At 44.6% G+C, this 16,633-nt stretch overlaps 1 protein-coding gene across 4 annotated transcripts in view; it reads left to right on the forward strand.

Annotated features, from left to right (window-relative positions):
- The window catches only part of MAP7 (microtubule associated protein 7), a 1,007,524-nt gene that overhangs the window by 660,101 nt on the left and 330,790 nt on the right, over positions 1–16,633 (forward strand). The window lies entirely within an intron of this gene.

The following is a 16,633-nucleotide window of genomic DNA, read 5'->3' on the forward strand; positions in this document are numbered from 1 at the left end:
AGTTTAAAAGCTTTATTAAAAGTAAACACATTTATTAAAATCTACTTTGTCATAAAACTATTTAACTGTAAACGGAAAAGTGGTTAGTGCTGACGATTAATTGGACACATTTCTTGTGGTCGAGCCGAACTCTCACCTGGTTTGAACTTGATCCTGGTCGTGTTCTTAGGACTCAGGAGTCAAGCTTCTGTCTGTTAGGAGAAAAAGTGGTGCGTGTTAAAAATCAAAAGCAAGCATTCATCAGTTGTGCATAAAAGTGCAGCAAGACAACAGCCTTCCCTGGAAAATGGGACATTTTTACTATGGAGTAGACAGTCACAAATTATTACATTGTATTCTGTTTTTTTAACATTTCTCCTAGACCAAATATTATATAGTAGTGAGTGGTGTATTCTAACATTCTTAAATGTACTTTGTAGGTGTAACATCTGGTGACGGGGCCAGCGCGGAGGTGGCTGTGTTGGACCAGGACTCGGAGGCCTCTGGGGAGGAGGCGGCGGTAGAAGAGCTGGCGGACGTTCCTGTGGGGGATCAAACGGTGGTGGCGGAAACAGGTAAGCTATATATTCCTTACTTATTGAGATTGAAGACTGCATAGTGTGCTTTCTGCACGGGTGTATTACAATTACAAATCAACCAGGTAGTAGCCTCCTCGAAATGTACTTCGACTTAGCTGTGAAGTTTTTGGTGAGAAGAATCCCAATAAGTTCTTAGACGAACGTGATGGATGGGATGAACGAAAAGCGAAAGAAGGGTGTAAGTAAGTGGGACGCGAACTTGTATGATGGCTGGCAAAGAAGAACGATATGTGTTTGCTTGGCCCCCGAGGTGGCTGGGAAGGAAAGAATATGGTATGGTGCATGGCTGGGTCAATGATGAAGCAAGGATGGGTGGAAGGACAGCAGCCTGGGTGGGTGAAACAGAAACTGTATGTGTGCGTATACTTTGACTGAATGGATGCCTGGAGCATGGTATTCTCTGACTCTTAGATAGCACATGTGTATCTAGAGAGAGTAGATGGTCGCCAGGTGAAGTAAGTGTTACCTTGAAGAGCATGTACCACCGCACCCGCACGTCCGTTCCAGTGCAGGGAAGGCAAGGAAAAGAAATTGTAAATGTGTCCAATACTATCATGAATAGTAGCAGTACTTTGTATTGCGTTTGCATTCACAGCATATATCTGGCTATTACGGTGGACACTCCGTACCTCTCTTAATAACTTTAGTTTACTTGTAGTACGTCATTCATGTGTGGGTGTATCACTGTTCACTCAATATTAAGCAAAGCACCTAAAGTCATCTCATCTGTCATTAAATACGTCCCATGTGAAGTGATAGATAATCAAATTAGTTAGCTTCTTCATTTTCCTTTTCTAGTACTCATTTGCACTGTAGGGTGAAAGGTAAATTAATTAAGCAGTAGCCCTTGTAACAGAGTATTCTCAGTGCCACCCGTAATAGAAAAGTAATAGCTTCACCACCTGCATGTACTGGACCGGTACAGTAACGCAAGTCTGTCTCACTCATCATGGTGTGCAACTTTTTTTCTCGGGTGCAAGTTCACTGTGCTGTATCCATGTCATTCTGCCGGCTTGCATAAGATAACGTACCCATTTCCCTAAACAAGAGAGAAGAAGAAGAATAAGACTGGTGTACTGTCATAGTCGACTGTAATGGAAGTCCATAGTGGTCGTAGAATTAGTTCATTAAACTACCACTACTGTTAGAGCAAGGATGCAGAAGTGGGAGGTTACATAGATACTGTCCTCAATAGTTATGTACTGTGCTTTCAATTTGCTACTTGTACTCTGTGACCCAACTTTCGGCTCAATCACTTTGTGTTATTATTAATAAGGAGCATTGGTTACAGACTATGTCTTTCTTTCTTCATATAGTTGCTCCTTCCAAATCAACAACAAGGAGGGAGCAGGCTAGATTGGCCCGGCAACGGAGGCTGGAGGCCACAGTCGCCGAATATCGGCGGCTGGTGGCCCTGGAGGAGGAGGAGGACACGCAGTCGAGCGGGGCAACATCCTCGACTGTGACCACTGCATCCTCCTCCGTGACTAAGCCAGCGGGACCGAGCCGGGCTAAGAAAGACGACCGCCACCGCCAAGCAACCGAAATACCAGCTGCCCCCCACAGGAGCTGCAAGGAACGCCAACGCCGCCTACGAGTCCGCATGTCCAACCTGGAGCAGGAGGTCCTGAGGTATAAGAACTTGGTTAAGGGCCTCCGCTCCGAGCTTGCCACCCTCCGCAAGGAGTATGATGCCCATGCCGCATCATGCACCAGCACCAGCACCCTCCAGTAGTGGAGTGTCCCTTGCCCTTTTTTTATAGACTTTTGGGGGGTGGGATTTGGGAGTTGGGATCGTTTTGGGACGTTTCAGAGACAATCGTTGGGGTTAGGGTGGGTGAGGGAGATTATTTTGTTAGGGCTAAATAAATATATTTTTCAACTTTATCTGACCATACCTGTTTTTTACTGCTTTTCAGTCTGGTGGGTGGGGGGCGGGGGTGTAACAGTAACTTTGTTTTCCTGAACAGTCGTAGGACTTTAGTAGTACAACCGTCAATCTCTTGTCTACTCCGAAATAATACTCCATTATACTACCTCCCACCAAACGCTTATCTTACCTGTAATTTGTGTTAGAAATTAGGGCTAGGCCCAGGGCTGGCTCCAGGTGAAATGGGGATTAACGTTGTCAATCCTGGGCGGGTGACATTTCCTCATTGCGGTGGTACTAGTGGTGTGACACAGTGGCAGTTGCATGCCTATGGAAAAAAAGAAAACGAAACCTTGTTTGTCCTCCTTACTGTAGCATTACAACGGTTACGGTACGATCGAGAAAATAGCAGGTGACAGTACACTAGAACAGTGCCATAATGTAGCCTAACAAATGGTAAAGTATTTGCTTGCAAGTATAACTAGTACTTGCGTTGAATTTATTTGACATTGGCTACTACTACTAGAAGATATAGTACTGAAGCTGAGTAAGTCTAGAAGATATCCTCGTATTCCTTCACCAGCCTGTTGCTGCTATGACCTTATCCTCCCCAGCAAGTGTGTGGAATTATTGATGTCATTTTAGTCAGACATCAAGCAAAACAACACAGCCCGGGGGAAGAGGGTTAGGGTTTGTAAAATGGATGGGAATGGGGGTTTCTTTTTGGGTAGGTTTTGTTGAGAGAAGAAAAAAAAAGCAGAGCATGGACAAACAATAATTGAAGATACAGACAATCTTTGGTTACAAACTAAAGGTAAGCACATGCAGTCACACTCATAGAATAAAAGACAACAATGGATACTGTATCTGTATTGCGTATGTTGTTGGAGTTGTCCTGTTGAATTTGGTAAGTAATAAGCATGCAGCAAACAATTCCTCTTATTGGCGGCACTCCTCCATTCCAGCTGACGCTTCGTCCATCAATGTGGTGACCACTGACAGAAGACACCCTGTCCACTGCCTGCCTGGCGGATGTTGACTGAAACCCGGCCTGTAATTATTGAACGGAAAACAGGAAGTGCTATTACAATACCACTGATAAATAAATAAAAGGTATGTACGCTGTGTGGTGCAAAAAGTCACACTTTGATTTCCCTAATAGACAGTACAATATTTTAGAAATTGCGTGCTCTGTCTGAGTCACCTTTTTAAGGATCAATAAGTATGGCCAAAATATTATAGCGGATCTTTCCCCTCAAGGTAGGTGTACTACTGTGTTTTAGAACAAAATTTGACCTTGAAAAAAAGGCTGTTCCTTATGGATTTTGTCCAAAACACTTCTATCCGGTATTAGACCTTCCCAGGAATGCCCCAGGCAAGACCCGCCGGCGCCAACCCACCCGCAAAAAACCACCCGACAACACCCCCAAACAGCGAAAAAGCTAAATCTCATACTTACAATATCTCTCGGCCTTCGGTCCAAATGCGGCGCTGTTCAGCTAGGTCATCATCATCATCAATCATCATAACTCCTGTTTTCCACCACGGATTTCCTGAAAAGCAAATGCAATCAAGATTAGACTGTCGCAGCAGTGCTTCGACAGAGACCCCGGCCGCAACCCACCCACGAACAGCAGGAAGCCCCCCAAAACGCTACATTGAGCAAGATGTCAGAAGAAATAGCAAAAAAAAGGCTGTTCCTTATGGATTTTGTCCAAAACACTTCTATCCGGTATTAGACCTTCCCAGGAATGCCCCAGGCAAGACCCGCCAACCCACCCGCAAAAAAACAACCGACAACACCCCCAAACAGCGAAAAAGCTAAATCTCATACTTACAATATCTCTCGGCCTTCGGTCCAAATGCGGCGCTGTTCAGCTAGGTCATCATCATCAATCATCATAACTCCTGTTTTCCACCACGGATTTCCTGAAAAGCAAATGCAATCAAGATTAGACTGTCGCAGCAGTGCTTCGACAGACACCAAAAATTACCCACAAACCCCCGGAACCCCGCCAAAGAGCACCTCAAAGGCAAGCAAGTCAGCAAAAACGGCAAGAAATTTCCACCTCATATTTGGTCCAAAACACTTTTGTCCATTATTAGAGCTTCACAGCAATGGGCCCAAATCCGTCAACTCACCCGCAAAGAAGTACAACACCCCCACAAGTGCTGAGTCTTTCTTCATTGGGCGTAATCCAGCACTCTGCTTGGAGGGAAATCGCAGTCTGGAGGAGGAGGATAGAGGAGCATGTTCTTCGGAACTTGTGAACCTGAGGAATGTAGACTGCGGCACCTTCAAAGCAATAAGCAAACAAGTGAAGACAGTTCTGATGATGGTCTTGTTTTTGGGATTAGGTGATTAAAGTTTGAATTAAATTAACTGTGCAAAACAAAGAAAGAGAGACACAAAGCACACAGGAATAAAAGGGAATAAGGACGAAAAAGAAAGTTCTTGATTGATTGTCTCATTTTCAGTGCTCGGTGTCAGGGAATAAGAACAAGATTTCGTCATCATACTCTGCGAATTCAGGCTGGATGAGGTCAGTGCCACCGAACAGAGAAAAAATCCCCTCATCTACGTTGCCGTCCTCCTCGTCTTCATGCGGCGTGCTTTCTCGTACTTTGTAATCAGGTGGTATGAGGTGCTGATTCATCTTGATCATTGTCAGCCGCTCCACATTTTTGGGCGAGAGGCGGCTCCGTTTGGGAGTTACAATGCCACCAGCAGCACTGAAAACACGTTCAGAAGACACACTTGCGAGTGGGCAAGACAAATAGTTTATAGCCAGGTTGTAGAGCTGTGGCCACAATTGTTTTTTGCCATGCCAATACTGCAATGGCTCCTCATTAAGAAAGACCACTGTTGAGTCATTCATATAGTCCTGCACCATCGACTCAAGGTCATCAACGGTTCCTCCACTTTGCTTACTTTTTGCTGTGGCTGTGACATTTTTTCGAGAACCATACCCCATCAAACTTAGCCAATCCTCCTCCGCAGCCACTGTTAGTGTTGTCATTGTGTGTGGTGCAGATGATCCAGTTGCCGGTGTCTTTAACGGCTGAGAGGTCACTTGTGCCCCAGCCACAGGTGCAGAAGTGGATTCTTGTGACTGGGGATGGCCTGCTGATGCTGATGCTGATGTACTGGCTTCTCCTTCAATAACCTGCCGTTCTTTTTCAAACCTATTGGCTGACCAGGCTAACCAATGTTTGTACTTTTGAACATCTGCATCATCAAAAGGAAAGAATGCTTCGTCTGCCAGCGCCTTTTTGTAGCGTGGATCCAGAATAGTAGCACAAATGTAATGCTGATCGGACTTGATCTTTTGAAGACGTTCATCACCACGTAGGCGCTCTAATAATTTCTCTGACAAAATGAAATGGTTTTTTTTTTCTTCATCTTCTTTTTCAAACTCAGAAGACACCGCCATCAGTTGGTGCTCCAGCATGCACAACAATGGGATAGCTTTTCCCAAATTACAGTCCTCCTGGCTGACTGCACGCGTGAAGAACTCAAAAGGACGAAGCATGTCTGTCAGGCTTTTAACTATGTCCCATTGCGCCGCAGTCATCCGCAGGTCCTCCTTCTGAGATTTACCCTCTGTGAAGAAATAGTGATCGAGTACCGTATACTGCTCATACAGACGCTCAAGCATGTAGAAGGTTGAGTTCCAACGTGTTGCCACCTCCTGGATGAGTGCTTTCACTGGCATTCTACGTTGAAGTAGCAGTCTCCGCAGATGCTTCCGGGCCTTAAAAGAATGGCTGAAATGGTTGGACATTTTGCGGCAGGTGGCCATTACCGCGAACGCTGCACTGTCTCTATCACTCAAGAATTTTTGAACTACCAGGTTGATACAGTGCGCCAAACATGGCACTCTGAAATAGCCACCCTCCGACATGGCCTTAACTACATTGGAGCCATTATCCGTGGAAACATAACCAATCTTGCGTTTTAGGGGGGATAGCATTGTCAAGACCTTTTTGTTAAACTCTTGCAAAAGGTTTTCTGCTGTGTGACTTTTCTCCAAGCCAAACATGGCTAGTGTTGCATGTTTCCGAGCAGCTTTGAAAACTTTGTCCGGGTCAACACCTGCGTTTAGCTTTGCTTTAACACCTGAAAAAGAGACCCAGTGTGCAGTGATGCACATGTAATCATGGCCTGGGCCACTGGTCCACATGTCTGTTGTCAGATGTATTGTGTGAACAGCACTCTTCTGCAAAGCTGCCCCAATCGCCTGCAGCACATCTTCATGTAGTGCTGGAACCGCAACTCTGGCAAAATAGAACCGGCTCGGAACTTTCCATTTAGGGCAGAGCGTTGCCACTAATTCAAGAAAACCTACCGCTTCTACAAAAGAAAAAGGTAGAAGGTCCACAGCTAGCATTTTAGCCAGCTTAGTGTTATACAGACGCGTCAGTGGGTGGTTGCGTTCATATGGCACGTCTGAAGTAAGCATTGTTCTAATGTTGCCCTGGACCAAGCATTTACGGGCTGATAATGACTTCGTTGACCCAATTTTGCTCGCTGGTGAACTTTTGTGCGTTGGTGTCTCACTCGCTCCAACACTCTTAGTGTGCCTCACATTGGGTGTGCTGCTGACAGGGGTACTGGGTGTAAGGGAAGTGTTTGACACGTCTTCTTCCTGCTCGTCATCATCAGATGAAACATCAACGTTTCCTTGAATTTGGCCTTTCTTGATCGCATCTAGGTGCGCAAACCATTTGACAGTGTGCTGTCTCCTAAGATGACCTCTCTGGCCTCCGGTACCATAGTTGGTACCTGGCTTACCACGACTAACTGCTTGCTTACAAATGGTACAAATGGCAAACTTTGGATTTTTTGGACAAACAGTAAAGAAGTCCCAAACTGGGGACTTGAAGTGTCTGTGGGACATGGAGGAGGCGGCGATACTGGTGGTGGTGGTCATGAAGCTAATGCCAGATGAAGTGGAGGATGTGGATTGCCCAACTTTTGTGCGTTTTGCACTTTCACCGCCACTAATTAAGGTCGAGGTTGACGGAGGTCTCTTCTTGCCAGAAAGAAATATGGAAGCGGGACGAGTTGGTGTACTACTTAACTCCAATGATTGTGGTGTTTCCACTGCCTCCTCATCGACAACATCATCATCACGCTAAGCAGCTCTTCGGGCTAGGGTCAAAATGTCTGTTTGCTGCATGCCCGCTGGGGCTGCAGTGACCTTTATGATGACTGGGTCGTCGTTGGCAGAGTCTTCATCAGCAGCAGTATCCGCCACTTCTTGTTGAGACTCATCACACTCCATAACTCTGAGACTTTGGACGAGCTTCCTTTTACGCTTAACTACCTTTGTTTGTTCCAAAGTTTGATCCGTATCATCAGAAGGAGGTGTGCTTGAAGAGGATGTAGACACCACCCTTGATCTCTTCCTTGCTAGGGGTGTGGAAGACAATGAAGGATCATCAGGAGGAGTGGCTTCCTCAAATGATACCTCGCCTTGATTGTCGATTTCCTGATGTGCCCCTACTTCGGGAGGAACAACTATTGTGGGCACTTGTTGTGACCCTCCATGCACCTCTGCTTGCGCATCTCCTTGCGCTGCCTCTCCTTCCACATGTACTTGGGCTTGTACTTGCACATGTGATTGTTGTTGCGGCTGTGGTTGTTCAACACTCGTCAGATGAGCTACAACAACCTGTGTTGATTGAGGGACATTGCTGCTGCTTTCTTGCGATGAGCCAACATCACTGGTCGATGGTGATTGAAGAAGTATACTGGCTGCCTCTGCACCACTCAAGGGCTTGGACTTAAGTTGGCGTGGTGGTGGTGGTGGCACTGAGCCCAATGGAGCGGGGGTGCTGCTGCCAGCTTGGTCCCCAGCAGATCCCGCTGCAGCTGCTGCAGGCATACTTTTTTTTTTTACTCCCAAAAAAAGGGGCGGGCGGCACACCAGTGTCCTTGGTAACTTGCTTCTTCTGCTCCTTACTGGCACCTTTCTTGCTAGAGGAGCTACGGGTTACTTTTTTTGGGGCCATCTTCTTCAGAGCAGGTCAGCAGGCAGCAGTTGCACGAGTTGCAGAGGGTTCTGTGTCCAGACGTGACGTCGCGTGACGTTATGCTGCACACACCGCTGCAGGACTTCTTCCTGGCACTGGTGGTTCTATTGAGTCTTCTTGTGCACCTAAAAGCAATGGAAGACAGAGGAACATCAGTTCAGTTATACACCCCAAAAAATCGACAAAACACAGAAAAATGAGCACAATCCCATGCCATCCATGATGTTTACATTGAAGACACCCCACAGAAAGACTAGGGACATGCAAGTATGCAACACTCACTACCCCTGGGCATAAGGGATGAAAAGTAGGCAAAATAAGTGCAGGCCTCAGACACTGCCTCTCCTCAAAATGGCCCCCTTACACCCCAAGCACATGTTGCCTGTACCAGCCAGCACTCAAGATGGCCACCACCACCACCCACATGGCCAGTCCACATCAACAGTACACCCCCAAAAAACAGAAAAACAGCCAGAAATCACCACAATCCAATGCCATCCATGATGTTTACATCAAAGAGAGTGAGACCACACCACAGGCACACTCAGTCCATGCACCAGCACCACCCCTGGGCAAGGAAAAGGCCACACCAGCAGCCCCCCAAAAACGACAAAAAACAATAAAATCTGCACAATCCCAGCCCATCCATGGCCTCAATGGTGTTTAAATTCAAGAAGACACCCCACAGAAAGACTAGGCCCATGCAACACTCACCACCCCTGGGCAAAGGGCCACACCAGCAGGCCCAAAAAAACGACAAAAAACAATAAAATCTGCACAATCCCAGCCCATCCATGGCCTCAATGGTGTTTAAATTCAAGAAGACACCCCTCAGAAACACTAGGCCCATGCAACACTCACTACCCCTGGGCATAAGGGATGAAAAGTAGGCAAAATAAGTGCAGGCCTCAGACACTGCCTCTCCTCAAAATGGCCCCCTTACACCCCAAGCACATGTTGCCTGTACCAGCCAGCACTCAAGATGGCCACCACCACCACCCACATGGCCAGTCCACATCAACAGTACACCCCCAAAAAACAGAAAAACAGCCAGAAATCACCACAATCCAATGCCATCCATGATGTTTACATCAAAGAGAGTGAGACCACACCACAGGCACACTCAGTCCATGCACCAGCACCACCCCTGGGCAAGGAAAAGGCCACACCAGCAGCCCCCCAAAAACGACAAAAAACAATAAAATCTGCACAATCCCAGCCCATCCATGGCCTCAATGGTGTTTAAATTCAAGAAGACACCCCACAGAAAGACTAGGCCCATGCAACACTCACCACCCCTGGGCAAAGGGCCACACCAGCAGGCCCAAAAAAACGACAAAAAACAATAAAATCTGCACAATCCCAGCCCATCCATGGCCTCAATGGTGTTTAAATTCAACAAAACAGTTGTATCATGCACCCATAACCAACCCTGGTCCTACTGGATACTGTGGCTACCCACAATATAATTTATTTAATTTTCTGAAAAAGTTCCAAAATTGTACTCGCAGCAACTGTAATGCCCCAAACAAACTTACTTGTGAAAGTTGATTTCTAATCCAAAAGTGATCCAAAGACAGTCAAAAAGGCCTCAAATCCAAATATCCAGCAGCACCCACAAAAAGTAATCCTTCCAGCTCCAGATCCAAATGAAAGTGACCAGGAGATGGACAAAGCACTGGGAGGAGCCTGCTGGACAGGAACAGGAAGTTGGAGACTGTGGGGCACTTCCTTCCTCCCCCCCCCAAAATGGACTCCTTGCAAAAAAAAAGGCCATGCAAATGTCAACCTGAGGAGTGATTCTGATAAAAATCATAATTTTCTGAAGGTTTATCCTGTTTGCTGGTGATTTTCTTGTGCGAAATTGCAAAATCTCTATTTCGCAAGTACGAGATTGTTCCTTTCCGCCGCAACTACGTGTTCGCAATCGCGAACTCTCGCGAGGTGTGCTGTGCAAGGTGGCAAGCCGCGAGTACGTATTCGCGGGCGACAAACTCCCGCGGGAACACGCAGCAAGATCTAAAATGGCGCGTCACTCGCAAAGAAAAACAACTCGGCAAACGCTAAAATGACGGAAAGTGAACGCCGTGCACCACGCCGCGCGCCGCAACCAAGCAAAAAATCCGCCGCGAGCGGATTCACGGATTTTCGACAAATTCGCGAGCGTTCGCGGATTGCGAATTTGCCGAAAATCCGAAAAATCCGCGAGCGGAGCGGATTTTACGCCCATGCTTAGTTCCTTTGCAATAAGGAGTTTTACCAGGCACAGGACCCAGTGTTACTTCTTCTGGGGATGGACAATATCTCAGCTGTGAGGTATGTGAATAAGTTTATGCCTCTGCATTCGAAAGATCTGGCGGATCTGGCAAAGATGTTTTGGAATTACTGCTTAAAACAGAATGTTTTAGTAAAGATGGAACATATTCCAGGGCTTAAGACTGTAGAGGCGGATTGGTATTACAGGAAATCAAGGGATTCCAGTGATTTCCATAAGGTTGATGGAAGTATGCGGTCCTTGTCAGGTGGATCTGTTTGCAAACAGATTACTCAGTTGGAGACATTTTCCAGCTGGCGTCCGGATCCAGGGACGGCAGGAATAGATTCTTTTAAGCAGGATTGGAGGGGACTCAGCCCCTATGCATTCCCTCCATTCACAATGATTACATGTGTAACTTTGATAGTGCGCATATGGAGAAATCCCAGGTTTGGTACCCGATTCTCCTGGAGATGTCTGTAGATTTCCAAATAATATGGGAGAATTGCACAAGATGATGTTATCAGAACAGCTGAGACTGGTGGCATGGAGAATTTCAGGTGTATCTGGGAAGTGCCTGGACTTTTGTAGGAGGCTTCTATTCTTATTAGGGAGTCCTGGGTACCGGGTACCAAGACGATGTATGGATTGGCATGGAGAAATGGCTTTGCTAGTATGTGGAGAGGGAGTTTGATCCTGTTTCAGTGGGTATAGTTTAAGTGGTTAATTATTTAACCTGTTTAATCAGTTTAGGTTTGGCTTATAGGACTATTAATGTGCATAGGTCTGCAATTGCTGCAGGTCATGCATTGGTAAATGGTGTATCTGTGGGACAGGATGCTCTGGTGAGGCATTTAATGAGAAGTGTGAGAGTTTCTAAACCTACAGTTTCTAGCTTCTGTTTGGGATGTGTCAAGGTGCTCAGCTATTTTGAGGATTTGGGAAACAGAGCTGTTTTAGATTTGAAGATTTTGATTCAAAAGTTGACTATTTTGTTAAGTTTATTTTCATTTAGAAGAGTTTTAGATGCTAGATCATTAGATGTTTGTGGAAGGATTTTTAATTCAGAAGGGGTTTGTTTTTACTTGAGCAAAAGGACAAAGTCTAGTTCTGAAACTATAGTCTATCCATATTTTGATGAACATGAGATATTGTGTGGTGCGTTGTATGAAAGAGTATGATAGGAGGACTTCTGGACTTCAAGCCCTTTTGCAGAAACAGTTGTTAATATCATTTAGACAACTACCTAAGGCTGTTTCAGCCCCTACTCTTGCTTATTGGGTGAAAGAGATAATGAAGAATGCAGGTATTGACGGAAGCTTTTTTGGTGCACATTCTGTGAGGGGTACTTCCGCTTCAAAAGCTGTTATCCCGGGGGGGGGGGGGGGGGGGGGGGTTGCAAGACATTTTGAGGTGTGCAGATTGTTCTAATTATATCATTTCGAAAATTGTATTTAATCCTGTTGTGAATGCAGCTTCTTGTTTATTAGAGAAGCTTTAAACTTGCAATCATGTTAGCCTCCGGTCTTGCCATAAAAAGTAGATATTTCCCAACTTTGATGGTCAGAAAGTCTGGACTTTATTAAAGACACGGCGGCTAATATTATCCCTCCCTTGTACCCAACCCAGTTAATGGTTGTTAGTTTTGTCTTCTAGCTCGTGCGCGATAATAGAGTCCGATGGAAGAAAATTCAGAGAAATGCATCTAAGTTTGTTCGATTTACTGAAGTGTTTATTTGGACTTTTTGGAAAAATTATAGTGAAGATCCATAAACATTTTTGTATTGTATTATGTTGGCAGTTTGCTATAAAGAAGGAAGGTGGCTGGGGTTTCTGGCATTTTGTTGGAATTGCAATTTTGTCAAAGTTCTGTATTCTTTAAAGGGGCTGCTGTGAGTTGCGCAACTAAAGGAGATTGCAAAAAAAATTAGCTTCCGTGTCTTTCATAAAATACAGAGTTTCTGACCATCACAGCTGGGGAAAATGTAAATGTTCCTCTGCTCATTGGGTAGAATATGCGCTCCTATATATCTTAAGGAAATTAAAATAGTATCCCACTTTCAGTGCTCGCTCGCAGTGCCCTTCTGTTCAGAATTCCTAAGTGGTCCGAGACAATTATTCAGTGGCCTAGCGCGATTCAATATTCTACACAACAAATGTTGTGTATTTGAGGAGTTTGTTTTTCATGACTATCTAAGTTATTTCAGAAAACACCTTTTTGTGCTCCTCTTTTGCTTTTAGCCTCTGGCCATCATGTTCTAAGCCATTGTGCCACTTATTATGTTTTTTTTACAAGTCTTTTTGATGGCATTAGAAGATGAAAATGTTCTGAACGTATGTAAGCAAATGATTGTGAGCATGATTTCAACCTCTCTCACTTTTTTCTCTTGACTACATCAGTTGTGTGGCAGTTCCGATTGCCTTTGGTTAGCAAAATGCATTTTGTCGCCGTCCTTAAGTCATTGTATCCATAACTTGCAATTGGAAAAGTAGTCCATATGTTTTATGGCTAATTTACCCTCTGTTTCACAAGGGCAGAGAGGTCCTCACCAATTATTTAGAAAGGAATACGTCCTCCCTATAATTTATCCCCAAAAACAAATAAGTATCCCTTCTGGAACCAAAGTGGTTCTTTCTAGAGAAAAAAACAAGGGGGAGAGATATAGAGGAGGGAGGGTGTTCTTTTTTAAGATGACACTGTATAAAGAGTTTTACGCCAGTCTTTTGTCACACCTGTTATGGGTGGGAAGGGAAAGAGACACTTTTCTCAATATAGCCCTCACTCGCTAATAGTGACATGCTTAATCATCTGGCTCACCCTAACTCCTAAAGGTGGGCTCAACCATCTTTCACGGAGCACTTATAAAGATTTTGTGTAAAGGGCGTAACATTTAAAGATCCTAAAGTATCCTTTATTAGTGTAGTGGGAGGTAAGGTTAAGAAAATGCTAAAGTAGGGTAAGAGTATGTAATGGTCCTATGACCCTAAACTAGACAGCAACATGTTTCAGCCCTTTCTATTGGCCTAGTGATGGTCCTGGGCTTTCGTCAGGGTGGATGCGAAGAAGTCACTTCCACCAAAGACGTGAGTGCATAGATGGCATGCAACTTACATGTGTAACACTGCAGGATGTTTTAGGGACAAGTCTAATACTTGCCGCTGTTTTCTAAGAGGAATTACCTGTAAAAGAACACAGAAAAGGAAGAAAAAGGACAAATAACACATTGGAATAGCCAATAGATCTCACCTTTGGGACCTTAGCGCATACATGAAAAGTAATATACTGATGATTTCGCAAGCTGCCACCTTTAAACACGAACAGCGTTTACCTGTTGGGCTTCGAGCTTAAAGTAACACGGCCTCTTCACCTGGCAAAACACTAAAACCCAAGAAAGAAAACATGATTGCTAATCACTGCATCTGCGTACCTTCCTCTCTCTTCAATATATTGCAAGAGGGGCCACGCGCTGTTCATGAGTACTGCGCATGCACCTCTGCTATGCTCACTCGTGACAAGCAACAGTGGGCACAGCCTCTCGGGCAGCGGTGTCGTAATCCATGGAATGACGTAATGCATGATCAGAGTACACATATAAACTTTGCTCTGAAGCTTTAATGTTATATTGGGACCTGGTCGACAGGGGGGTGTAGTTACATGAAAGTGTGGTCTTCTCATTGGAACCTGATGTCTACATCAGTATTTTTCCTAGTAACTTGAGTCACAGAAAGCGTGTGAATTAGGAAAAGAGGAGGAAGGGCAAAGTTCAGTGGAAATCATCATGACGCGATGCACTTCCGTCCAGATTCCACACGTTTGACAGCACTTGGAAAACATTCTCGTAGGAGTGATAAGCTCATTGCGTGAATGAACACTACGCACCGCCTGCCAGCGTGCTGTGGTAGAACTTTCTAACAATACATTTCCTTTGTGTGGCTTGCTCTCCAAGAACACGCATCACTCTCAGGGTCTGCAATCCCATAATGCTATTATAATTACAACCATCTCCTGCGTCTGATGCGACGATAAACATGTTAATAAGTTGACTGCTTCTTAGATACATGTACTACAAACAATTACTCAATTAGGAAACACACAAGCACCGAAGGCAACTGGAAATCATGGTGGAAATCAAAGACGCGCGGACTTGTCTGTCTGAATCAAAGATGGTATAATCCTGATAATACAATGTACATTAAGTAGACTCGATGTAAATAGGTAAAAGTGTAAGCAAATCTGGCACTGAAAGGCGGGCGGATGTCTGGACGAAGGCTTTCCTGTGGCGAGAAGGAGTTACTCAGCTATGGAATGCGTGAGCCCTTCAAGAAATTACACGCGCCTTCTAATTAAAGCGGCAAGGAAACCTGACACAAAACAGATGGCCCCTACGCGCTGCTGCTGGCTCCCGAGAGCAAACCACTCTGGGAGTAAACATTTCCCGAGAAGTTGGGACATCCACATGCCTTTGGCCAATTGTGTGCTAAAGCCAGACACATAGGCCAATAGCATGTAAGCACCAGACGCACAAGCTTCTACAAAACCTGAAGTGATTCCAAGAGGCTGATTTCCTAGAACAGCGCATCTGCACTGCTTCTAGGCTCGACCTAAAAATAGTTTGTAATGTATTGTAAAGCCAGAAGGAGGCATGCTGCTGCCGTGAACCTTCATAGTGTTATTCCCCTTAAAAAGTAACCATGGAGGTGCCTGGTATTGTGTAGGGTACACCAGAAAAGGACAGTGCTCTGATCTGGTGCCGTAAAAGGATTCATACCAGTAACACTCAAACATGATTGTTCAAAAACCATTTGGCTAATTTATACATGAGTGATATATTGGAAAAATGTAATCTAGTCCTGTATTTCCTTCGAAGAGTTCTGGTGATAACACAAACTTCAACCGGAAAGCAGAGTAGTTTGCAAATATTTCCTGAACCCCTAGATTGCAAAATAATAGTGTAAGATACCTTGTCTATTAATTATTTTGTATCGTACATTTTATTTTGATGCAGGGAAATGTTTTTTTTTTTAAATATGAAGTGTACCACTGCTCTATACTGTTAGCAATAAAAAGACTAGAAAAGAGTTTATGTGGTTATGAATACAGGATTTGCTCTGTTAAAAAATGTCATTGTGCCTGTAGAAGTCTGAAGTTCTTGAAGATGTTGCAAGCAAGGTATCTAGAGAGTTGGACTTTGGTGACGTTTAGAATGCTCAGGTTTTGCCTAGCTCATTTGAAGAGTGTTTTAATTATTCAGTGGGCCGTGGCGAAAGAGACTACTCTAAAATGACATAACTTGCTATAGAACAAATGCCGGGGCCCAAGGTTTTTCTTGGAATCCCAGGGCTGGGTTTTCAGAATGTCAGAGGTGCCAAATACCTAAGTTGTTTAATTATGATTCTGCCTCATACCTCTATCATCCACCACCAGGCACTCACTGTCCCTTTAACACACTCTTACAGATTGTATCATCCCTGCTGTGTTCCTTTGTCGCTGTTTTTCCGTCTCTCTCTTCCCATTTTCCCCCGTTTGTATTTTCATCTCTTTTCCTCTGAACCGAAAAATAAGCTCTGGCCCCAAAAAATTAAAAGCAGTGTGCCCCACCTGTAACTGCTGGCTTAAATTAAGCTCTGTATACAACCCAAAAGCTTTTCTAATATCCCAAAGTTGCTCTCTTGTTAAACTAGAAAGTGAACTGTCGTCAATTTCAGTGAAGTATATTATCTAGGTTGCTTCTTTTTACTTAACTTTACTTCAAAGAGTGTTTTATGTGTAAAGTGTAACTGTGTGTACTTAACTAATGCTGTGATAAATCTCGTGATGTTCTGTGAGCTTTGCTCCCTGTCCTGATTTTTTTCCTCTCCTTGATACTTTTTTCTTTTTATTCTTTCTCTTTT

The sequence above is a fragment of the Lissotriton helveticus genome, chromosome 6, assembly GCF_964261635.1.
Source record: "Lissotriton helveticus chromosome 6, aLisHel1.1, whole genome shotgun sequence".
Taxonomy (NCBI): domain Eukaryota; kingdom Metazoa; phylum Chordata; class Amphibia; order Caudata; family Salamandridae; genus Lissotriton; species Lissotriton helveticus.